We start from the raw sequence: 26,370 nt of genomic DNA, 5'->3' as shown, positions 1-26,370 counted from the left end.
CTTACATGTTTCAGGCAGGCATGTTGCCCTTAATCATAGACATCAAGGCACATGTGTGTAACACATATATCACAACAGACAGCCAATGGGGTGCTTGAAACAAGAACACATGACAGCAGAGGCAAAATACAATTACAAGGAAACTAAGTAAAAATGTATAACCAATAATGCATTAAAAAGTCCAGTTAGCGGTTCATACCATGCGGTTCATAGGTTTGCAAAATAGGCATCCAAAATGCCTCCGTTAAGAAGTTTGCGATGATGATCTCCACCCTGTAATGGGCGGTTAACTCTTTCAATGCCACAGACTTGTACAGAGGAAAAATCTCCTTTATGAACCAAAAAGAAATGGACTGCAACAGCCGATACATTATTTCTTCCAGCATGTTCAATATCAGATATATGTCTTCTTATTCTAGTTTTTAAACTGCAGACAGTACATCATAACATCAGGCCAAATATACTATTTATCAATGTATAATATGGGATATTTTTATTTTCAAACCGGAGTTACTACATTTCTGCCAACTCTGACTGTGACTTAAACTCCACCCAAAACCGATTCCAACTCCAAATCTGACTCCACAGACCCTAATGTCAGTGTGGTACTAGTATGGGACCTTTCACATGTGTGCGATGTTTCTGCAAGATGCACGTAAAGATGCAGAGAATTCTGCACCACATTCTGCATGTATACATGTGGGTTATGGAGCAGAAATCTGCAGCAGCAGATTGAGCTGCTGCTTTAGGTGCGTCTTGCAGAAATATTCCGCACTTGTGAACGAACCCTACAGAGATTTTAAATGTTAGTGTGTTAGGAGTGTAAACCTAATGGTCAAGGTGTAATTGTTCCTGGGCATTCGGACAAATGGTTTAGGACAGTGCATTTCTATATCTGGCAACTAGGGGGTCCCAAGAATAGATTCAGATTCTTCACTCAGACCTGAAATATAGTTTCTGCACCTCTTCGTGTATCTTATATTTATGTTAGGTGACTTTTGAAAAATAAAGTGTCACTAAAGTAACAACTAAATTAGGATCTAACCTATGGGCAGCAATTTTTATTGAAATGGTCTTTATTGCAAATAAGTATTATATTTCTGATTGGCAACATTAATGCAGCAGATATCGTAAATTTTGAAACCAGAGACCAATGCGAATATAACAAAAATGTGATGTGTATGTATTTATTTTGCATTGCATATTTTTTCTTTACAGATCCATCAGAACAGCAGATCCACGGTGTTGACCCATTCTGAGCCTGGGAATGAACGGACAATATCTATGTATGGTAAGAGGATCTTTCCAGCATATTGTCTGTACAGTAAAAATTACATAAGAGAATATAGTCATTCCTTCTTTAAACAGTGTGACCTGCAGTAGTGATTAGTTATTACAAGTTTCTTTACTAGTTTGGTGCAATCCACGCTAATGTTTCTTGTGTATGTTTAATTTTGTGTAACTGATCTGAACTTATTGGACAACTTATGCACAAAATAGTCTTGTTTGATGCTGCTATAATACAGATCTTGACAAACTTGTGCAAACTGATGAAATCTGTCAAAGGATAACTCCCTTTAGATTATTGACAAAACATATGTAAAAAACATAACGATGAATACTAGTGTAAACACCGCTTTTAGATATATGATGCTGTCCAGCCATTATATTCACATACATCACTCAATAGGGAGTGACTGCTGTGGCCGAATTCAGTCAAAGCTGGATCTGTATGCTGCTATTCACTATTCTATATACATGCAGAATGATTATACAAGATGTGTTTTAAACTGGATTATTTTTTTGATAATATTGCTAATAGCCTGGCATGGGGAGGCCAGTGATTACTGTGTTACTAGAATATCACCACTATATGACCTGCCTGATAACACAACATTTCAGACTATAACATTAATTATGGCAACAATTATGGAAAATTGGAAAATGATTATTACTAGACATCCAAATGAATCAAATGATATGCAAAATGATAGCATGCACTCTTTTCTTCTATGGTGTTTTCATGTGATATTTTCTTTATGTCTATATTTGCTGCCTTTTATAATGTAATATATAGCGCTGAGTAGTAAGTTGGCACTACATACATAAAAGATGATAAATGTAAAAACTCACCTCCTGCTTTTTAGGTTTTTCATAGGCAGGTTTCTAGGTCTTAGCTTATGACGGATGAGCATGTTATGCAAAAATCAAATGCTTTTTAAGTTCTGCAATGATAAAAGTGGTGTACAAAATACAATCACCCTTAAAACTAACGCCCTTAAAAAAAGCTTTGGCCATCCTATGATGTCCTCTTAGGGCTTCAGCATTCCAACATCCCGTTAGGTAGTGCCTGCCTACGGATTCCCACTGTGATGTTTCTATATGTCAAGGACTGGGGCTACTTGGGAACTTGTTGCAGCATGATGCTCCCATTTTAATTATTGAGGTACAATTACATTCCACAAACTATAATGAATTGCATGCACTGCAGTGTATTTGGGAACCACAAGCGTCACTCCACAGTGAAACATTAAACTAATTCCTACATACTTTTATCCAATGTAAAGATTTATACTATTCCCTTTTCCTATTTCACATTGCGTCACAACTACAGTGTATGGACACAGCTTTCAACCACACACTGCAGTTTGGTACATTTTCTTTTATGGCAAAGAATAGATATAATCAATAAGCTTTAATGCAGAAATGCTGCCCTACACACCGTAACAGAAGATCCTAAGAAGATGAGTTGATGAGTTTTTAAAACTTTACTTGTAGTTATTTCAGCAGTTCTTCCTTCATCTGGTATTTTTAAGGACTTTGCACATTGGAAGGGATTATGCCTCAGGACGCAGCCAAATCCACAGCTACAGAATTCCATACCGGAATCTGACCCGACTGCGGATTTTAATGTGGAATTGCAAGCAGGTTTTAAGCCATTTCAATTCTATAGAATTCACTGGTAGCCTCTGGATTTTGGTGTGGAATTTACCGCAGCTTATGGTGCGTTGTGTGGCCTATTCCATCCCATGTGAAAGGTCCCTAAAAAGGTCATAATTTTCATTACCAACATTTCAACTTATTTTTAGGGACAGTTACTTTTAGTAGGTGAACCCAAGCACTTTACAGACTGTACATTACTTACCATTATATGAGCCTCTTTCATTAAGGAAAATAATCTTTTTATTTATACCCTTCTATCGTATTGTACAATTCAAAAGACAAAGTAAGAATCTGTGCACATCACATTCATGGCTTATGCTGGAAGAATATGCTCATTATATACATCTGACACAGGCCTTTAAAACGGATGTCCCTCACAGGGTCCCACTGGTAAAAAAAACTTATACCATATGGTATATTTTTTGTAGTGGCCCCTGTATAGAACAGTTTAGTTTTGAAAGAAAGGTATGCTGATGCATACTGGCTTGGCGGGCCTCTGTCAGGTGAATATGGGCCTAAGGATACCTTTAAACATATAGTACACAAATGCAGAGTATACTTAGTCGTAGTCAATGCCTCCTATAAAAGTGAAATTTAAATGGCCAATATATCCCATAAAGCTTAAAGGGCTTATACACGCAGTGGCCACCGGGATACACTAGGGTCGGAATGGAAGAACTGCTCTGACCTCTGTGTAGCAGTTCAACACAATTTCAAATCACAGTCCTGTCAGCAGCACTCAGAGTTTACCTGGATAGGCAAGGCATGCAAATGCTGATATGCCAAGCCACTCCTGGGAATCTGAGCCTTGATTCCAATTGCAGCTAAGAAATAATGCAAATGTGGCAGCATGTATGGCACGAATAAAAATCTCTCTCTTTATTCCTCCAGTTCCTTTAAAAAGCAATGTTTCGACCTGGTAATCTTGGTCAAGCTTGACCAAGACCACCAGGTCGAAACATTGTTTTTTAATGGAACTGGAAGAAAAAAGAGAAAGATTTTTATTTGCACCATACATGCTGCCACATTTGCATTATTCCCTGTGTAGCAGTCGGCGCTCAGAATTGCAAGGGCAGCTTTCATTGAAATCAATGGAATCCCAGCAATTACAAGCGCAGCTCCCACTGATTTCAATGGGAGCTGTGCTTGCAAATTCGAGTGCCAGCCACTACACAAGTGTCAGAGAGGTACTTCTGCTATGACCCCAGTGTATCCCGGCAGTGGATGGCTGGATATCCCCTTTAACAATCCAGAAAAAGTAGTAAGCTTTCATAATAGCAATTACGAGAACAAATGAGGATGCACTGACAGGGAGACCAAAGAAGGACTCTGCTCCTAAGAGCTCACACTCTAAAGAAAAATGATCATGAAGTTTTTATCAGTATGTAGATGTTGCCTTTCATTGGATTTGAACAGTGCTAACCACTGAGCCACATATTGCCCACATGTGACAGTACAGCTTACTGACATTTCTTCCTCCTTTACACAATAAATCATGCTAAACATTTTATTCCTATATGTTCCTCTTCATATGGTTCCCATTTGTTTTGATGAACTCCCTTTAGCCCTAGTAGACGTGATGGCATATTACCATGATGAAACCAACCCAACATATCAAGGACCATAGATTATTGCATAGCATTGGTCATTTTTCATCTGCAAAGAACATGGAACTGCACTGTGTCATTGTCACCGGACGCATCTTGTGGCAGTTGCTGTGCAACAGTCTCTGCAAATAATGCTTGCTTGCTATTTTACAGTGGATAGGGCCAGGAGAAGCCCTGTGGTCAATCAACTTTTCAGTTGTGCCATAACTTTAGTCCATTGGATTGAATGCAACCCAGGTTAATTCTGTGGACTGCAGTTGTCACTCAACAGTTAAAAATGGAAGTTACGCTACTGAAAGTCTCCATGTCTTCCCAGACCAAGTCTTTAACTAATTAATTAAGTAAAACTTTACAAAGTTAGTTTTTACTAATGTTTATACTTAATGAACTAACTAACCAAGCAAACTTATTAGTAGTGAAACTAAAGAAACATTTCATAATATAAATGCTACAATGTATCGAATAAGTGCAACTCCTCAGTGCCTTCATAAAATACTGGGGAAGGAGGAATAAAGAGGAATCAACAGGACGTATTTTTTGAATACAGAGATAATTGCCAGATTCTTTGTAAGTTTGTATTCGTCAATATAGAACTGAGTTTATTCGGATGGGGAGTTTAATATAAAAGTATATATAAAGCTATATTGAATTCCGCATCCTTGGCGGGTTTTCTACAGGTCTTCAATGCAGAAACAATGCTATGAGGAGCAGTAGATTTACAATAGGACATAGTTATACAAATATACATGTGCTAAAGTTGGCAAACAAGCATGTAGTCATATTTTTGGTCTCATTTATTATTTGTTGTATTGTAATGTCATTTTTATTGCCTATGTGTGAACCCAATCTTTATAGTGCCATACATAAGGCTAAACTACACATAAATATATGTTGTTAGTTGCCATCATATGTACTAAAAGGTAGCCTCAATAGGGTGTCTGTAAGTGTAATTAGAGATGTCTGCTGACATTTTTGCAGATGTTGAAGGCAATCATATTTGATATATTTGGTACATTACATGTACTATTTCTCGTATAACTAAGAAATCAGTTTTTTTATATTTAGATATTTTTTATATATTTTTATATTTATTTTATATTTATATAAAAATTATTTCTTTGCCTGCTTTTCATTTTGCTGTGTATGTGTGTGTAATTCTCCAATTTTGGAGAACAGAATTTTTTTATTAGTGAATAAACATAATAGAAATAAGTAAACCCAATACCAATTAATGATACTTTGCATCTTTCCTTTAAACACCTGATAGGGTCCAGATGAATGTATTTAAACATCTTAGCGGTAATTTGCAAGTATTCAAAGTAATCAAATATTCTTAAAGTAACAATAATAATAAATAATAATAATAATTAGTAATAATCTACTTTTCTTGTTTTTTCTTCTAAACGCGTATGAATATGTTTTTGTACCTGCTGATGATGGATGAGAACAGGAACAATTATACATATTGTTCTTTTGAATATAATTAGAATTATTTAAGTGCACTAATACAGAATGACAAGCCGCTGTGCGATTGTGGAGTCTGCGAAGAGAGAAATAATTTTACATTAATGTACATACATTGTTGAGGAATAAATCACTGGTGCTTCTATTAATTTTGTTGTCTGAGTGCTTCTGAAGAAGAAGAATAATACATTTCAATTTGACTGGATGTTTTTCAGCACAAAAAAAGAAAGGGAAAGGGCTAATGGAAGTCCAGAGAAGGAAATGAATAAAATATGAGAACATGGAAATGCTCACACATATTGTAAATGGGAACATAATTTGGAATCAAAGGATATGATGACGAATAAGAACCAATTGGCCCATATAAACTTCAAGGCTTGCTTACAATCATAGGGAGGTCAGCATGCTAGTGCACACATGCTGCATACAGATGTAACAATGGGATGCAGCAGTTAGGAAGAATCCACAATAGCAGGAAAATGATACACATTACTGTCATGTGGACACATGAAAAGTAATGGGAATATACATGTGTCTTTCTGCCTTACATATTTATTCACTGCTAAGAGCTATAGTACTAAACTCTGTGTACTATCATATTCTAGATAATCCTTACACTACTTGTTCTCTGGGCTTCTTTATGGCAAGTTATGACATCTATAAATACATAGGAGAGTCTATTCTCTACTGTAAATCAATCTGTGAGAATACACATGTTTAAGGCAATAAATAGAGACGGACATAGATATTGTTCATGTGTATTGCTGGACATGGAGATGGAGTAACTTGAATGAGCATAGTGTGTCATCAGTAAGTGAAATTTGCGACAAGCCCTATGTTACCATTACCATATGCATAAAAGTTATTGTTAATGATCATCTCATGATCAGATTAGTTATAATGAGGATTCCTACTAGGGTAGTCTTAGAATTTATATCGCAGACCCACTACAGTTTGTCACCACCTAATTCTGTGCAAATACCTTGCAATTTACAAAGGACAGTGTCAATTCTGGAGCAGTCTACGGCATGTGTATTGTCCACACAACATTTAAAGTAATAGCTACACGGATGATTTTTTTTTGTAATTCCCCTGAAACAATGTGCACCACTGAGTGATATGGTTTAGTAAAGAGTGAATAGCTGTGACACAATGGTTAGGAGATTTTTCTATTTTGTCATCAACTCCATATAAGTGCTGCTTTAAAAGTCTAAGAAGTCAAAGTCGTTAAAATATACTACTTTACATGATTCATTTCTTGCCACATTGTAAGGTATTGATAAGGTATACTAGGAAGCAATCAATTTAGGGCATTGAGCTACTCTTGACTATAGAAAAATACTTGATTTTCAGTGGCTAATGTAAGAAGGCGTATAAGCCCAAATGAAACAATTAATTGTGGGTGATTTTAGCAGAATGGTCAGGTTACTAGAATGTGCCCATTCAATTTAGGCATTTAAAGGGAATGTATTACCTATATTTTATTTACTAATTAAAATAGATATTGATACATATTCTTCTTTCTAATCTATTTTTATTTTCTGATTGTAGACTTTTTTTCTGTTGTTTCTATTTTCTGTACACGACTACAGGGGCGTCCATCTGGATTGAAGCTGCTGTTACCAGCATTCGGATGGTTTGATTTACACCAGGCACATGAACCATAGGAGACAATAGATTGGAGATGACTCCTTGACTTCTACGGGAGAGTATTCAAGGCATGTTCTGAGACCTGTGCAGAGTGGAAGGAGGTGAGCTCTAACGATCCCCTATTGTCATTGGTGGATCTTATGTTATCTAAGTATAGCTTTTACCTTTCACTGTAATCTTTCCTTTCATCATAATGAGATGAGAAGTTTTCTCTATAGAACAGGAAGTGTCAGTGTATTTTTTGGCTTATTGCGCTGAAAAAAAAACTGCAAGAATTCAGGATTTTTAAAAATTAGCTAATATATAAATATAAGAAGGCAACAAAAAAATCTTTAAAACATGTTAAACATAAAAACTTGATTTAAACAATAAGTCATTTTCAGACGATGTAATCGCTTTAAAGCAAACTTGTCATGTTGGAAATTGTACAGTATCTGGAAACATGTGATACAGCGGGAGGGGCTGATTGGGTGGTCCAATGCAGTAAGTGGCAGTCTTATCTGAATGAACAGATATACACATATAGAGAAATCACCTTCTAAACCCATAAAATCAGAAGGAGTAGAAATCTAAGTTATATAAATTACAAGTTACACTCAATCTGTTCCCACAAAACTATATATCAATCTGCTTAGCTTTTCCTGCTTTATAACATTCTGGCCATAGATAGAGTAGCATGTCCAATGTGACAGGTTTGCTTTAAATTCTAATGGACCAAAGCCTACAATTAAATAGGTTGCCTATTGCAAAAAAGGCTCTGATTTTTTCCAGTCACAGCACCACTCTTGTGAAAGCAGCTCATCTTTATTCACTGGGGTGAATTTGGTATCCATGTCCCTATGAACAAGAACAGGAGAAAATAGTACTTTCTCTAAGGCATCTATTACACAAAGCATGTGTAGCTGTGCGTGCCTGAGTGTTGCGTATCTGCGAAGTGAATGATGCTTATTTGCACATGCATTGGTGTAATTTACTGTACTTTTTGCACCTGCAAGCCATGTTCGTTTCTTCACATGCACCGATTGAAATGGCTTATTAGTCTAATGACTTCAACATGTGTATGTGTGCAATGGGCATTTCATATTTGCATATTTTATTGTACTTTGTGTGCATGCATTTGCGTGCAATTAAATGCAACCATGCTCTCATTCATTGAAATGGGCAATTAAGTTAATTAGTTCAATCTGTTATTTACATGCACAAGCGGATGCTGCATAATTTTTTTTTGCGAAAACAAAATGTGCAGGAAAAATACACCTATTTGAACCAACCCATTAAAATCAATGGGTTCTATTCACTGCCTATTGTGCACCCAAATTTTGCACATACAAAACACTGTGGCTCTTCCATCCCCCCCCCCCTGCAGATGAGGACGACGTATATCGGCTGGGCGTGAAAACCGAGCCGATATACATTCGTGTGAATGCAGCCTAATACTGGACAACTCATTTAGGTCTCAAGGAGCAATGACATTAAAAGATATGATATGTTGATTAGTTTTTAACATCAGTTATTTAGTCCTCAGGTCAGGTGACTAGGTCAGCCAATGCATGACCAGCTTAAAAATTTTAATGCATTTAGAGGGTGTACGTTAGCATACTCTTGAATTGAGAGATCAAGCCACAGTTGATGGTCCAGTAATTGGCCAGCACTTATAGGTGTATTTTGGTATTTTGGTAATTGAATTCAATGACAGTGAAGTTTATAACAAATGTTATTAGTATCATCAGCACTGGTTACTGATCAGCATTGTAAATGATCAATTCACATAAATCCACAATGAGACATGAGTGAGATGATGACAACCTGATCTCAGATTGCAGCCAGAGACCATTTCAAGCTCTCTAAATGACTTACAGTAGGATCTCACCTGCCATGTGCTTTACACACATAGTACGGGTGCAAGAATGAACAAAGTTACAGTCGGCATCATTTCAATACAGGTATGGGGTTATAACTGTAAACCATCATTTAGATTGTTCTGAAGGGCTGAAGACATTTACTGTGTGTTCAAAAAGATTTTATTGAACTTAAATTCCAAATTACAATTAGAATTGGAGCGTAGGACATTAAATAAGGATTAGACTGATTGTAAATACAGAGACGATATCTACAGACATTAACATTGCTATATTTCTTCTGTCCCTTCTATGCATGTATATAAAGTAAAAATGTAAACATTTCAACATTGTTCTGTGTCTTGTCCAGAGACTCCTCGTCTAGCGAGTCTTCCTCGGTCTTCTGGCACTGAGGACCCCCCTGGAGAGAGCCCACCAAGCCCCACTCCTTCCCCTCTTATCCCTTTTAGTCCAAAAATACATTAAAGTACATGTATAATTTTAGAGAAGAAAGCCAGTGAGAGTGAGAAGTAAATCAGAAAGAGGGGGTCACAGTGAAGGAATTTTTTGGGAAAGAAGATACCCTGAGAACATAGACCAATATCCTTCATGAGATTTCACCAAATTTCTGTACCCAATCACCTAGGATCTCTAATGATATCGAACCACTCCTCAACCAGGACATGGGTGAGGGGGAGTCATGGAACTCCACCCAGATGGCCCAAGTAGCATAAAATGTTGAATAATCTGCTTTGAGGTTGATACATCTGAGCTCCTCCATATATTTCAAGGAGTCCATGACTTTCAACCATACTATTTTTGGGATAGCCATACTCTGTCTTCAGCATCTGGGGATTATTTGTCGCATTGCCATAATAAAGTGCCTGAGCAGACCCTTTTTGAGCTGAGAAATTGGGCCCAGGTGATGGGATGGCCTGAAGACATTTAAAGGGAATGTACAGTATCATCAAAAAATGACCTGTTGCTTCAGTCAAGTTTTTATGTTAAACATTAGTGATAATCCAACATTTGAAGGGTTTGGTTTGGTCAGTTCACCAAACTTTTACGAAAAGTTTGGTTCAGTCTGAATAAGTTTGAACTTAGCTGTAAGTTCACCAAAACCTCTAAAACCGGTGGATAGCACTGAGACCTATAAAAGCCCTGCATGACACTCTCAAAATATTATACAAGGCTTTTATGGCTCCTAGACAGTGTGTTCAGGCCTAGTGTTGAGTGAACCAAGCCAGTAAACTCTGTTCGGTGTAGAACTTAAAGCTAAAGTAAAACCTTGGTTCAGGTTCGTGCTGAACCGAACTTTTAGCGAGGTTCGACCCTACTGGTTTGGCTCGATCAACACAATTAAACATATTTGTATAAATTGTTATAAATTCTATCTCACTATCTATATGAAAAAATAATTCTTAACTTTTGCAATTTTTACCCAGACCACTGAGCAGATAAAACTTCTTGTTCTGCAGAGATCACTTATCAGCAGTCATCTCATTATCATCACAGGCAAGATTACAATGAAAGGTAATGCCCCATGTACACGCGCCTACTGTCGGTTAAACAATCTGCATGAGTGGGTGACATCACTGCTAGTTCTTTGTGCTCGTGCAGAGCATTTAGACAGGCAGATCACTGCTGAGTATTGCTAACTTCTCTCTCAGCGCTTCGTATTTCATGTGAAGCATAGAGAGGGGAGTGTTTAGATGCAGCGAGAAGTGAGCTAGAAGGGATGATTTTTATGCTGGTTGAAACTCAGCGACAAATGAATAGTGACCGTCGGCTTGGCATTTAGAGGTAACGATTTCGAACATTTTCATTTTTAGAATGAAATTTTGCGTAATAAATAGTGTAAATGGCCCTTTAGACCTGTATTTAGATAACACAGATAATACAGGATCCACAACTTACAATAGGGGATGGTCACAACTTACCTCCCCCCATCCATGCACCATGAATATTGTATGCAAGTATAAATTAATCAATGAAAATCAATGTACTTTCATTTACTCCATTCACCACATATTATGCGTGCGTATATTCCACACATAATATGCAATTACATTATGCTCATGGAAGCCTGCCCATAGTGGTCAGTTTGAAAACTACAGGACTTCAGGATTATTCTTTGCAGAGTGACATGAGAGAAAGCCAAAAAATTCTTTAAAAACATGTGTAAATTAAAAATTTGATGTACCAATAAATCATTTGTGATTGCATATTCTCTTCAAAGGGCTATTTGAGATTAGAAAAAAGTATTTTTTTCCCCAGTAAAGGCACCTCTCATTTCCATTGGCTGTGTCTACAAACATAGCTCGGCTCTTCAGATCACGCTTTCATTACTTTATCACTCTCCTTTCCAACCATTTTCCATAAGACTTGGCAATAGCATCTTAATGATTACCTTATACAAGGTTCAGTAACCAAAATTGAGAATCACAATAATTTAGAAGAATACTTCACTAATAATACCACCTTGGACTTAGACCCTTTTTCTGGTGTGGAAGGCCCATAAATGCTTCATTCATGGCACCCTCATTAGTATTGGCTCTTGCATCAAAAAGGAATGTAGCGCCCAACTCAGGAACCTCTTAGAACGTATTAAGGTCTGTGAAGCAACACATAAATGCACTCTGGATAGAGAAAGAGGTGCTGAACTAGCCCAACTAAGGGGACAAGTACGCTCACATTGCTTAGCACGGGCCAAAGGAGCTCTCACTAAATGCAGGAGACACTTTTATGAATTTGGCAACAAACCTAGTCTTGACTTGGATCGAGCTTTACGGAAAGTGAGGTCTTGGTCATATTTTCCCCACATTTCTACACCAGCAGGTCACACCCACCATTTACAACAACAGATCTTGGAGACGTTTAGAAAATATTACCAGTCTCTTTATAAATTGCCTTCCCTACTTGCAGGCCAATAATTGGTGTCTCGTAGAGCGTTAATGCACTCCTATCTCCAAAATTCAGGCGTAGGCCATTTCTCCTTAGAAGTGACCCAAGCTATGCAGACACCCATCTCACAAATAGAAATCACCCTCACACTGAAAGAACCCCACACAGGAAAAGCACCTGGCCCAGATGGACTCCCTGTTTTATATTATAATACTTTCTCTGAAATCCTTTCTCCACACTTTCTTTGCTTCTTTAATTCCCTCTGATCCGGGAACGCACACCTATAGACACACCCTGAAAGCACACAGTCATACTGAAAGTAGAAAAAGACCCATCCCTTTGCCAAAGCTACCATCCTAAGTGCCTACTGAACGTCAACCTAAAGCTTTTTTTGAAAATATTAGCTAACAGATTGTCCCCTCTAACACATCATTATATAGACCAAGTAGGTTTTGTGCCACAACAAGAAGCCCAGGACAACACCATCAAAGCCATTAAAAAACCCATCTCTGCCCTTGTCCCTACAACCACAGATGCCGACAAAGCATTTGAGAGGGTTGATAGGAAGTTATTATTTGAGACTCTCCAACGTGTTGATCTAGGCTCTAACATGCTAGATCTCCAGCTCATACTCTTCCCCATGAGCACTAGTTAGAATAAATGACCAATACTTTACCCCATTTACAATAGCAAATGGCCCAAGGCAGGTATGTCCCATCACCTCTCCTTTTTGTTTTATGTCTAGAGCCCCTTTTAGGTCATATCCACACCCATCTGGACATTAGAGGAGTTCAAATAAGGGGGTCCACGCATAAAATAGCTTCTTATGCAGATGACCTACTGTTTCTCCTCTTCAGTACATGTATTTCACTCCCAAATTAAGTGAACTTCATCAAGCATGCTTGACATAGACCTTCAAACAGGTCAAAACGTTGCAGCTTTTATTGCTGGAGAGAATATAGATGCTGATGTTTTACTCTTGAAACAGTTCCTGAGTGCTGTTCTGTCTTATCTATATTTGGTAAATATTTTGAGGGGTCTTTAAGTCCGGACTTGGCTGCTGGGATCTTGTACCGTTTTTGAAGGTGGAATTGGTTTACCTGACTTCATAGCCTATCATCAATTTTCCCACTTACTACGAATAATTGACTGGCATAGACACAGAGAACTTAAACAATGGGTCTCCTTAGAACAGGCTTTATCCTAGCTTCATGAAGATATCCCCCACTGAAGTGAGAACCCACCCCATGATTGGCCCAATAGTGAAGGTAATCGCTCGGGTCTTCCCCAGACCATGTGTTTCTGCCACTTCCTCCTGGACATTTCGCCAATGGCTCTCTAACAACAGATTCAGAGCATTCCACTTTCTCCTAGAAAGACGTTGGCTCACTGCACACACACGGGCAGGAACAACTTCCCTGTTGCCTTGGCACATCTTCCAACTGACACTTTCTTACATCCCTACCTGACATTTTTTTAATATATATGTTTCTACATATTTTTTTTTTTTAAGTTTGTTTTTATGCATTTTTAATATGTGTAAAATGAATTCCTCATGGATCCAATGTGGTCACAGCTAATAACATATTAGAACAAATAGAGAAGTTCTTTTTATTTCACATTTCTAAAAATACGGCAACTATATGCTGCCTTTCACAAAACAATCACATGACCCAATTACGGGCGCAGTGTGATTTATGAATGAAGTGAATGGAACGCACATAGCGTTCCACGTAAGCTGATCAGGTGACTAACGTAGCCTATGTGACTGGAATCCTTCCCATTGTGGCGACGTCAGCATGACCACCTCGATGTTCAGAGCGGGAACTTCAACTGTAAGTTTTCTATATAATGTGTATGTTTGATGCACTGTCTATGCTTGAGAAAGACGCCATAGCGTCGAAACGCGTTGCATGTATTAATAAACTAGGCATACTGCCACTATACCATATCAGTGTTAAAACATCCCTCGCCCAGAGTGCAGAGTAGAGATGAGCGAGCACCAAAATGCTCAGGTGCTCGTTACTCGAGTCGAACTTTTTGCGATGCTCGAGGGTTCGTTTCGAGTAACGAACCCCATTGAAGTCAATGGGCGACTCGAGCATTTTTGTATATCACCGATGCTCGCTAAGGTTTTCATTTGTGAAAATCTGGGAAATTCAAGAAAGTGATGGGAACGACACAGAAACGGATAGGGCAGGCGAGGGGCTACATGTTGGGCTGCATCTCAAGTTTCCAGGTCCCACTATTAAGCTACAATAGCGGCAAGAGTGGGCCCCCCCCCAACAATTTTTACTTCTGAAAAACCCTCATTAGCAAGGCATACCTTAGCTAAGCACCACACTACCTCCAACAAAGCACAATCACTGCCTGCATGACACTCCGCTGCCACTTCTCCTGGGTTACATGCTGCCCAACCCCCCCGCACGACCCAGTGTCCACAGCGCACACCAAAGTGTCCCTGCGCAGCCTTCAGCTGCCCTCATGCCACACACTGGCCTCATAGCCACACCACCCTCATGTCTATTTATAAGTGCGTCTGCCATGAGGAGGAACCGCAGGCACACACTGCAGAGGGTTGGCAGGGCCAGGCAGCGACCCTCTGTAAAAGGGGCGGGGCAATAGCACACAATGCTGTACAGAAGCAATGAGAACTCCAATCCTGTGCCACCTCCATCAGGAGCTACAAACGTGGGCATAGCAATGGGGAATCCATGTGCCACACAGTATTCATTCTGTCAAGGTGTCGCATAGCTCAATCCACACTGCAAGGGGAAAGCTGTCAGCGCTCTGCCCTCTACCCAAGTCAGTCAGTGCCTTTGTGCCAGACAGGTCAAACACCGCGATGGGAACTAAGTTTGCACCAACAGCATAGGGGGGTCCTAGGAAGCCCAAGACAAACAAAAAATTGATCTGAGCGGCCAAACATGGCAGACTTGCACCGCGCCCACGACATAGGCCTCGGCCCACAGCTTCAGCAATCCGAGGCAGGAAGCGGACTTTCACTGCACCAAGGACATAGGCTTGTGCACAAAACCTCAGCAATCGCGGGCCTACACTGGACTCCTATGCTAGCATAGCTGTGCATGTCGCATTAGCGCTGTATTGCTCCTGTAGTTTGTCCCAATGCAGTGCCCCGGATAGTAGAGCTAACGTCAGATTAAATACAGGTGGGCTTCGGCCCACACTGCATGCCCCAGTCAGACCGTGGTTTTAATACATAGACACAGGCAGGTACAACTCACTAATGTGAAGTCTGTGTGGACCGACAGCATGGGTGGCTCCCTGGAACCCACAGGCGGTACATAAATATATCCCATTGCAGTGCCCAGCACAGCTGAGGTAACGTCAGGTTTAATGCAGATGGGCTTCGGCCCACACTGCATGCCCCAGTCTGACTGGGGTTCTTTATAAGTAGACACATGCAGTTACAACTCCGTGTGGACCGACAGCATAGATGAGTCCCAGGAAGCCACCGGCGGTACATAAATATATCCCATTGCATTGCCCAGCACAGCTGAGGTAACGTCCGATTAAATGCAGGTGGGCTTCGGCCGACACTGCATGCCCCAGTCTGACTGGGGTTTTTAATACATAGACACTGGCAGGTACAAATCCGTAATGTGAAGTCCCTGTGGACCCACAGCATGGGTTGCTCCCTGGAACCCATCGGCGGTACATAAATGTATCCCATTGCAGTGCCCTGCTCAGCAGAGCTAACGTTACATACAATACAGGTGTGCTTCGGCCCACAGTGCATGCCCCAGTCAGACTGGTAATAAATACCTTAACCGTAGCGTTGGTGGGAATGTGGTGGCGACTGCGGACCGAGTAGCGTGGTTTTATTTAGTTGGTTTTCGGAATGTGGCCAGGATTAAGTGGGCCGTGGCGGGGGGATGGTGGGGGGGCTCTCTTGTTGTGTCGGTAAAGGTGAAATTCTTGGACTGCCACCAGACAGACCAATGCAAAGGTATTTGCCTAGAATGTTTTCATTGTTGGAGGAGGAGGGGGATGTTTTTGAGGCACTACGTGTCCTTTCCACGTGTCCGTGGTTATATGCACCTTAACAGTAACCGCGTTGGTGGGAAATGGCCTCGCCACCATCATGTCTTTGGGAAGCCTCCGTTTCCACACCCCAGTAACATAGCATTAGCAGCGGTATAGGCAGAGCCCAGAATTAGTAACATTTCAGCGGTAGCATTAGGGACAGGCCCTAGTAACATATCACTAGCAGCATTATAGGGGGAGCACAGTATTAGTTCCATTTCAGTAGTAGTAGCAGTCCAGACAGGCCCCAGTAACAATTCCGAAGCAGCAGTATAGGGGGAGCACAGTATTAGTTCCATTTCAGTAGTAGTAGCAGTCAAGACAGGCCACAGTAACATTCCCGTTGCAGCAGTTTAGGGAGATAACAGTCTCTTTCACATTTCAGTATTTGCAGTATAGACAAGGCCCCAGTTACATTTATGTAGCAAAAGTGTAGGCCAACCCCACACACCTTGCTGTAGCATGAGTGCAGGCGAAGCCCATAAAAATTACTAGGATTACACTGTAGGCGATGGCCCAAAAAAATTGGTGTACCAACAGTACTAATGTACCTCAGAAAAATTGCCCATGCCCAACCAAGAGGGCAGGTGAAACCCATTAATCACTTTGGTTAATGTGGCTTAAGTTGTAACTATGTGCCGCTTATTGGCCTGTGGTTGGAGGCTGACTTCGTGTACGTAACGCACTGCAGAGGCAGGAAACAATTATGCGCAAGGCTGGGTATTAATTCAGCAACTACTACACCCAGCAGAGACGCTGTAAACGGAAGGCACTGACAGGCAGGCCAAATCTTGTATATTTTTTAACTTGGTGGGAACAACCACACTGCCTGTGATATGCACTGTATTTCGATTGCCCTGTTGGAGGCTGACTTCGCGTACGTAACGCACTGCAGAGGCAGGAAACAATTATGCGCAAGGCTGGGTTAATTAATTCACCAAGTACTACCCCCAGCAGAGACGCAGTAAACTGAAGACAGTCACAGGCAGGCCAAATACAGTATTTTTTAAAAACTTTTTGGGAAAAAGCCCACTGCCTATATAGCCAGTATACCTCTTTCCCTGCCTCACCAGTACTGCCCCTATACTCTGTAAAATGACTGCAGACTGAGGACGCTATGGTCTGCACGCCCGATATACAAAAAAAAATAATTGTGCAACACTGCTCCCAGCAGCCTCAACAGTACTGCACACGGTCAGATGTGGCCCTAAGAAGGACCGTTGGGGTTCTTGAAGACTAAAATAACACCTAACCCTCTCCCTATAGCAGCAGCAGCATCAGCAGCACTTTCCCTGATCTATGACAGCATGCATCTGTGGCGAGCCGCGGGCGGGGCAGATTTTAATACTCCGGTGACACCTGATCTCCCCAGCCACTCACTGCAGAGGGATGGTATAGGGCTGGAACGTCACAGGAGGAAGTTGTAATGCCTTCCCTTTCTTTTTATTGGCCAGAAAAGCGTGCAAATTTCTCAGAGAAGAAAGTGAAAGTAACTCGAACATCGCGTGGTGCTCGTCTCGAGTAACGAGCATCTCGAACACCCTAATACTCGAACGAGTATCAAGCTCGGACGAGTATGCTCGCTCATCTCTAGTGCAGAGCTTTTTTCAGTTGCTTTCCTTATTACCTGACACTTCCGGATTTTCACAGTCAAAAACCCTTTTGAATCTCTGCAGTGCAGAAGGTCCCTTCCAACACATCTTCTCATATATCTACAAAATTCTAATCTCCCAACCCGAGGCTCCAGACCCCAACTACATCCAGAGGTGGGAAGGAGATTTGTCACTGCCATTCATGACAGAACAGAATATACAACATACAGTCTCACTAACACATCATCCATCTGTAGTGTGTTTCAAGCAACAGGATTAAAGATCTTCTCTTAATGGTACAGGGTGCCCTCTCGCTTACATAAAATGATACCCTTTGTGTCTCCACTATGCTGGAGATGAGGGTTGGAGCAGGGAACCTTACTCCATATCTTCTGGGATTGCCCAGTGTTGGCGGGTTTCTGCTCTGAGGTTTGGCACATATCATAAAATTTACTGAATTTTTTCTTCCCAATTCACCTACATTCTTTCTTCTGCATCTCAGTGATACTCTAATGCTCGTTTGCAAGCACTCTGTGGTGCGCCATCTGGTTATCGCAGCAAGAATCTGCAGTCCAAAACTATGGAGACAAACCTCCCCACCCTCTATTTCATTATGGTTCAACGCAATACAGATCATCATGGAGATGGAGGACCTCACTACTTTTATTAAAAGACACACAGGCAAAATTCTTCAAAACATGGCATTATTGGATTGAATTTAAAGATTCCACAGAATTTAGAACTCTGTTAAACCACAAAGTCTTGACAATTCAATTTATTTCACCCTCCAATTCATCAAAATTCATCTACCTTTCTTCCCCTCCTTCCTTTCCGTCCTCATTTCTTCCCCGATACTCTCCCTTTACCGTGGTTTTCTTTTCATGTTAAGTAAAAACCTTTTGCTTTTCATATTTGGTTTGTCATTTTATCATACTAGAAGTCCATCTAAATACAATGATTCACAACAACTGCGCTTTACCGCACAGGACTTCTGTTTGTTCATACAGAACACTCAACCTTATTCCAACCCATTTTGTATTGTTATGTTGTTTTGATGAAGTTGGTACAAAAAAGAACCCTGCTCGGAGTATACATTGAGCACTTTACTGTTGCACTAGATGAAAAAAAAGGAATTTATAAAACAAATAAGTCCCATTCTATCTGCAATACCACATAGAAACCACAGGCGTGAGTCGTGCTGCTCTGAAAAAGAGAAGCAGACACCTTTTTCTAATCTCATATAGCTTCTTAAAATAAGGAAATATTTTCTAATTCAATCAACATTAGATTGGATAAATAGAAAAATCTGATTTATTCTAACTTTGTTTAACCCTTTTAATCTCCAGTTTACCTGCTTCAATAAATGAGGCCATCTATGACTAGCGTAATGAGTTGTATGTCCTGGACCCTCATGTATTGGCCACAGCAGAGGACAGCTACAACAAAAATGCTCTGGAAGACCTTATATAATCGTACATTACACAAGCAGCTCACTGTTTTTAGTAGGAACTGTTCGGGACTATTGTCCATGTGAAAGGTCCCTTTAATGTTGCAGCAGCAACATAAATTAGAGTCAGAAAGGGGAGTGCTCTGCCCACCAGCTCCAGTTGCATGTTGTAAATTCCACACACGGATTTTGCCAATTTACAGGACTAAATCCTTGTGTGGATCTGTGGCAAAATACATAGAAATACACAGCTTAGCTGGGGCTTTTTGTTGTGATTTTAAAGTCGGAATCCAACTGAAATGTTCACATTGGATTCCACCATGTGCACATACCCTTAAGGAGAAAAATTGCGCTAGGGCCTCTGGAAGTCACTACATTCCCTGTACAAGTGGAAATTGCTCTATATCTGCATGATCTTGCTAAGCAGCAAATAGTGTATAAAAGAATACAAGTGAATCAATGCTAAATTGGAAAAATTTATTTTTTAAAATCTTTTCGACCACCTTCCAACAAAAACTGACACTAACTAAAAAAAGCGCGTATTTGCTAATGTATACTTTATCAAATACCCCGTGGTGTCTATTTTTCACAATGGTGGATTATGTTAGACTGATTCTGATATTTTAGCACCACCAAACAATTGTAGTGAAAGAGGTATGCAAAGCTGTTAAAAAGATATTGGCCCGTAAGGCAATACATACCAAAAGTGCCCTTTTTATCCTAAGCATTAAGGTATCAATGACCCTTGGTACTGAAAGGGTTAATGCTTATGAATAATGCACGGAATTAAACATTTTGTGTGGGTATCTGCCACATATTACTTATGATTGTTAGGAGCCCCGGTAGTAGGACAACGTGGGAATAGTTTATGGCTTGTGGGGACCCTTCTGCCTAAAATTCTTAGTTCAAAACAGATATAATTGGTCCGCTATAAGCTTAGACCTACAAATATACAACTGTGATGCCATGTTGGGTAATGGTCAGCTATTATTCTAACAGTATAACATGGTCTCCTTGGTCTTTAAGGGACCCTTCACACAGGAAAAAATATTGTGCAAAAGCGTTTTGGAATGTGCCCTCCTGCCGTGTACTCAGCACCCAAATAATAGCTGCTCTACATCAAAATCTGCAGTTAGCCATGCGGATCTTGGTGCGGAATTCAGGGACAGCATAATCCGCAACTCTGTTGTGAAATATTCCATCCTGTGTGAAAGGTCCCTAAAGCAGTGTGAAAAGAAGCTCATTTATAGAAACTCGCCTTAAGCAAAGTAAATGTATGCATGTGCTGCCTGAGCAACTTGTTCTTAATATGTCATGGAAATCTCTGGGTGATGTGCAGCATATTTCTATAGACCTTCACAGAAAATTGAATTTGGTATTTCTTCATTTCATTAGGCAAATATGGTCTCCATCAAAGTGGGACAGAGAAATGCTTGAGGCAATTATGCTCCCCAATTAGCATAGATGTAGTGACCCGCTTGGCACCACACCTCATTGTAATGTATGCTGTCTTATAAAATCAGCTTGAGATGCTTGACTTTTCTTCTGGTGTTGTATTTATAAAATAGAAGATTATACTGTTTTATCTCTAGCCATACATTGTTACATACAAGTATGACTTGATCTAGGTAACTTTAATTCAGACCACTTACAAAAGTATGGAAGGCTCCCTCTCATTTCGTTAGTTTTTGCTTTTGGGATATGGGGAGTTTTTTCATATTTGCATCCCTGCCTTCTGAGAGCTGTAAGTTTTTATTTTTCCATTGGCATAGCCATATGATGGCTTGCTTTTTTTGCAGGATGAATTGCACATTCCCTCATTTTGGGGTATATATAAAATACTTCAAAAAATTATTAGATTTATTTTTTAAAGGATCATTCAGGTGAGAACACATTTTTCCATCCCTGCATCCCTCACCTAAATCCCTGTCACACTCTGGAGGTTTTCTTGATGTATTCCAGCCACTTCCCTGTAGTGTAGCCCCCATATCAGCCACAATCTTTATGCTGAAAGATTTTGGTTTGACTTTCACATCTATACCATTCCTTTCTGCAGGGAAGACAGTGTAATTATCATTAGCTTCTATTGTCTTCTAAATAAGCTACAGACTATAAGTATTAAATCAAGAGGATGAGCTGTGATCTCCTCTATCATAGCTGTGTGACAGGAGCCATGTGCTCCACATCAGTAACTGTGAGAGGAAAGACCCTGAAGGCAGGTCCTGTGTAACAGCATCACACAGACTGAGAAATTCACTAGAAAATGAATCCATAACCAGAAGTAGATCTGAGCTGGTTAGACTTGAGATCACATGACCATTTGAGGAAAAATAAGCCAGGAGTTTCAGATAGAAAGGAATAACTAGACTAAGTAACACTAGCTCACTTATAAATATGGGGGGATAGCTACTTAATAAATAAATAAATAAAAAATCACCAGAGTGGCACTTGAAGAGGGTGGGGATGGAAAAACACACAAGAATTGTATTTTTTTACGGTGTTCACCATACAGCATAAAATATGTGACTGCTAGTCAATACCATTACAATGATAATACATTTATATTTCTTTAATTACTTTTGAATCACTTTTTCTGTCATTTTTTGGGGAAACTAGGTGAACAAAACTTAGCCATTCTGGCAAAGAATTTATATATTTATGTCTTACAATTTTTGCATAGTAAAATACTTTCTTTTTAAAAAAATGTTTTGTGTTACTGCATTTAAAGACCCATAACAGTTTTATTTTTCCATTGATGGAGCTGGGCGGGACTTGTTTCTTGCAGGATGAGCTGCAGTTCTTTTGATCAATTTTATTCTTTTTTATTGGAGCTAGGATAAACAAACATAGCATTTCTAGCATTTATTTTTACAGAATTCAGAATGCAGGATGAAAACATGATAAAGTTATAGTTTGGGTCACTGCAGATGTGGTGTTAACCCTTTCCAATCCACTGTCTGACCTCTGAAGACATTATGATTTAAGGTTGTACAGCTCTGATGTTGGAAGACGTCCGTCGGGGTTCTCTTACTGTATATTGCCAGCCTCTCTGCTGTCGGAGTCTATCCAACGTGTCATCTCATGCAGTACTGGCTTTAGCCAGCAGATAGCGCTGTTGTATAATGGCAGAAAAAGAGGAAGCCCCCTAGGAAAACCAGGATACAAATTGGATTGGAAAGGGTTAAAACTTTGGTTTTTTTTTTTGTTCTTATTTTTAACGTACTAAAGTAGAAAGCAAGATTTTTTTTCTATTTTTTTAACATATTAAACTTTAAAAAAAAACTTTTTTCCTTTGATCTACTAGAGGATGCAGTTACTTGATTGCTTATGTAAAACATTAAAATACTTCAGTATGGTAGTGCAGTATTGTCAATGGTTGTACCAAGACCTCAAACCTGGGGCCCATTCTTAAGATCCTGGCGGCCATGGCAACTAATCAGAAACCTGCGATTGTGTTGAAGTAGGCTGTAGGATGAGAGAAGGAACTCCCTCACTCTGCAAACCACTTAGATGCTATGGTCAGTAAATGTTAGCACTTTCATATTTTTGTTAGATTGTGTTTGTCTATAATTGTGACTTTTTTTGTCTTTTTACATGGAACAACTGTTGGGTACTTCAGCCCCTCAGTCTTCCCAGTGATAATCTCTCCTGTGCTTTCACATAGAAGTGAGGAATGCTTGTTGAATGGAGGCAGAGCAGGCCAGAAACCACTCTGGCCCCCTGTCTACATCCACAGTAAACAGGCAGTCATTCCTAGATGAATGGCTGCCCGTTTACACATGCCAATCATCGCATGCTGATCATCGTTTGATTTTTACGCCTGCCGGAACTGAATGACTGTTGAATTATTGTTTGTGTTTCAGTCTGAACGATTATTGTTGACTGTAAAAGAGCCCTGAGATCATAGTCAGACCATATTTTATTAGTAGTCAATGCAGAAAGTGCACATAAAGTCACAGCAAGGACATCATCAGTGAAACATACATAACAGTGGAGAGCATACCAACAGTCACCTGTGATGGGCGGTTTGGCGCATGGACCGGCCACATCAGTTTCCAACCCTTTCAAAAAGTCAACAATAAAAGCCCAAACTCCATCCACTTGTTATATATAAAGAGGTTGCCCCACCATAAGAAGTTCTCCTATCCACAGGATGGGGCATATTTAGCTGAGAGCTTGAAATCAACTATCTCTGGCAATAATTTAATTAAGTGGCAATGTGCATGCGTTGCCATCACTCCGTTCTTTCAGGGACCTTTAGAACCCATGCCCTGGTGATTAATGGGAATGACAAGGTGAATCTTCCCTAACAGATAGGTACTTCTTTTAGTGGGGTATCCCTTGTAAAACTGGATTCCCACATAACATCATCATGCATTTTTTCTGTATTAGGCCGCCTGCACACGAAGGGGTTTGATTCCGCATGCGGCATCCTGCAGCACCCTGTGCCCGGCTGTTGACCCCACATGCCTGTCCAGAATCTTCTTAATCTTAACTACTGATGGTCTGGCCAGTGCACATGCGCAGTACAGATTTTGCCGTGCCGTTGCTAGGCAATGACACGGATCCTGCGACCTTTCCGCAATAATGATTGCGGAAGGGCCACGGGTCAGACGGCTTTCATTGACTTCAATGTAAGCTGTCCGTACGGAATCTGCCTAAAAATAGAGCATGCTGCGATTTTTCCTCCGTGAGCAGAAAATCGCTTTTCAATCCCATGCTATAGGTGGTATTTGCTGCAGAATCCAGAAGCGGATCCCAGCTGCGGATTCCGCAATGCCAATCCGCCCATGAGCAGGTGGCCCTAAAGTCAATAGTTGCATTGTGGGTTTGCGTTTGAATAGCATTTTCAGGCATTCAATAGAATTTCCATGCTGGAAAGTTCATAGGCTAAGGCTTCTTCCACATGGGTGTACTTGTTAACATCTGTGGTACAGATCCGCCATTCTGACTAAGAGCTCCTTCACATGGGCATATTTGCGCAATACGTAGAGAATAGAACCGAATAATATCAATGGGTTTGTACGCATTTCTTATTTTTTGTGTGCGCTGTATTTTCCCTGTGCATTTGCGCAGCAAAAATTTCCAAAATCTGGACCTCATCAGTGGTTTAGACGGACGTATTTGTGTGCGTTTTTGCACTCTCCATAATGTAAGGATCAGCAGCGGTATGTGTGCATCCCGGCTGTGTACGCTGGGGGCACTTGACTGCTGGCCACTCTTTAATTCTGTTTCATATTAAATAGAAAATTGTGGCGGCAGCCAGGTTCTTATTTCCTCATCCTACGTGCTCTCTGATTGGCTGAGGCTGAGGAGGGCGGGCTTTGCAGATCAATATAGGTCAGCCTGGAAGTGGAACTTCATTTTTGGATCCTTCCCCCAGGCTGATCTCCATAGTAGGCTCCTGTGGTTGTTTTCCCTCCCTCCTGTTTTGAATATCCATCAGTTATATTGTTTTATGGATGTTACATGATGGGTTTTGCTATGGGATGTTAATGACTCTGTGTTCTGTTTCACTAGGAATGCCCCAGCAGGTGCTGGAAGGAACCTTGCTAGCTAATAGTTTCTTCTGTACGAGTCACCGAGACATCACATCCACACATGCTGCCCGAGGAGTGGCCTGGGACATACTGGTGACTCTGCTTTTGTTAGGTTGTTTTTCATTGCAAGGTCCTTTCCCAGCATTAATAAAATAGCTGTAGCGCCCCCTACGTGCTTACAGTTAAATTCGCCTCTGTGTTTTTATTTATTTCCTAGGGCTCATTCACACGGTCGTATTTGCACACGCTACATTTGCATGCGCAATACGCAGAGAACAGAACCCATTTATAGCAATAGGTTCGTACATATTTTACATTTTTTGTGTGCGCCAAAATAAAGTACCTGCTCTATTTTGAGCGCATTTGGGCACGAAAGGTTTACGTAGAAGTCCATGAGAGGTGTGCAAACGCACGCGTAATGTGTGCACAGATGTACAATAAGCTGTGTAATTCCATGAAAAAAAGAAGACATTTGGAACTCCTTAGGCTAAATAGCCAGTCAATTAATGGTGTGCTCGTCTGTAGCGCAAATAAAAAAGCCCTGCACATGCAAAAAATACAATAAGATGTATTGATACTTGCGCTAAAAAGCCTTTCTCACAGTGCAAATATGTTGCGCAGAGGCATGCGCAAAAGCCAATACACCCATGTAAAGGAGGAGCCCTTAGTTATGAATTGGGATGCTGGTAAGTTTGGGTGATTGAGGCCGGGTGCTGGTTATCCGGTCATCTCCGGAAGTAGACGGGCGCTCTTCAGTAAGCACACAAGAAAGCTGCAGCACAATCTTGCTGTGTGAACCGTGAGTGATCTCTGCCAGCTTTTTTTCAATAAATGTAGAAATCCAAGGGAATCTTGGGAAAAGGTGGTAAAAAGGGGGCGCCATCCAGTGCTGCAAGCTTGACTTATGATATGCTCTCATCTGCTAGATTTCAGCACAAGCAGACTTTTCATTCAGTTGTACAACTACTGTCCCGTGAGGACTGCACATGGCTTCAGAGCTGCGAGCGCCCCCGGTCACCAGGAGAGTCTTTCTCTGGGCTTCTCAGCTGAGTGCATAGAAGTAAGATAGTAAGCAGGTAGTATAAGGCGCCGCGACGGAGCGATTAATGCATTCCACGTATGCAGAAATGCAAAAGGAGAAACTTTATTTTCAGGTTGTAAATACACCATGTATTACGTCACGTGCAAATGTTTTACGCGTGTAGTGCGCAGTGAACCCATTGTTTTCAATGGGTTTGTTCACAGCTGCATATTTTTCACGCTTTTTGTGTAAATAACACTGCAGAATGTCCTATTTTCATGCATATTATGCACTTGAAATCAATGGGCTTCTGTAAA

At 40.4% G+C, this 26,370-nt stretch overlaps 1 long non-coding RNA gene across 1 annotated transcript; it reads left to right on the top strand.

Annotated features, from left to right (window-relative positions):
- The first annotated feature begins 1,224 nt into the window (after positions 1-1,224).
- On the top strand, positions 1,225-25,175 carry LOC136626943 (uncharacterized). The gene is made up of 3 exons (XR_010792717.1): positions 1,225-1,291; positions 7,607-7,765; positions 25,013-25,175. It is a non-coding gene; the product is annotated as an uncharacterized lncRNA (long non-coding RNA).
- The last annotated feature ends 1,195 nt before the right edge of the window (positions 25,176-26,370 follow it).

Source organism: Eleutherodactylus coqui, chromosome 5 (genome assembly GCF_035609145.1).
Source record: "Eleutherodactylus coqui strain aEleCoq1 chromosome 5, aEleCoq1.hap1, whole genome shotgun sequence".
NCBI lineage: Eukaryota > Metazoa > Chordata > Amphibia > Anura > Eleutherodactylidae > Eleutherodactylus > Eleutherodactylus coqui.
Note: the sequence above shows the minus strand (reverse complement) of the source record. Positions and strands in the feature narration are given on the sequence as shown.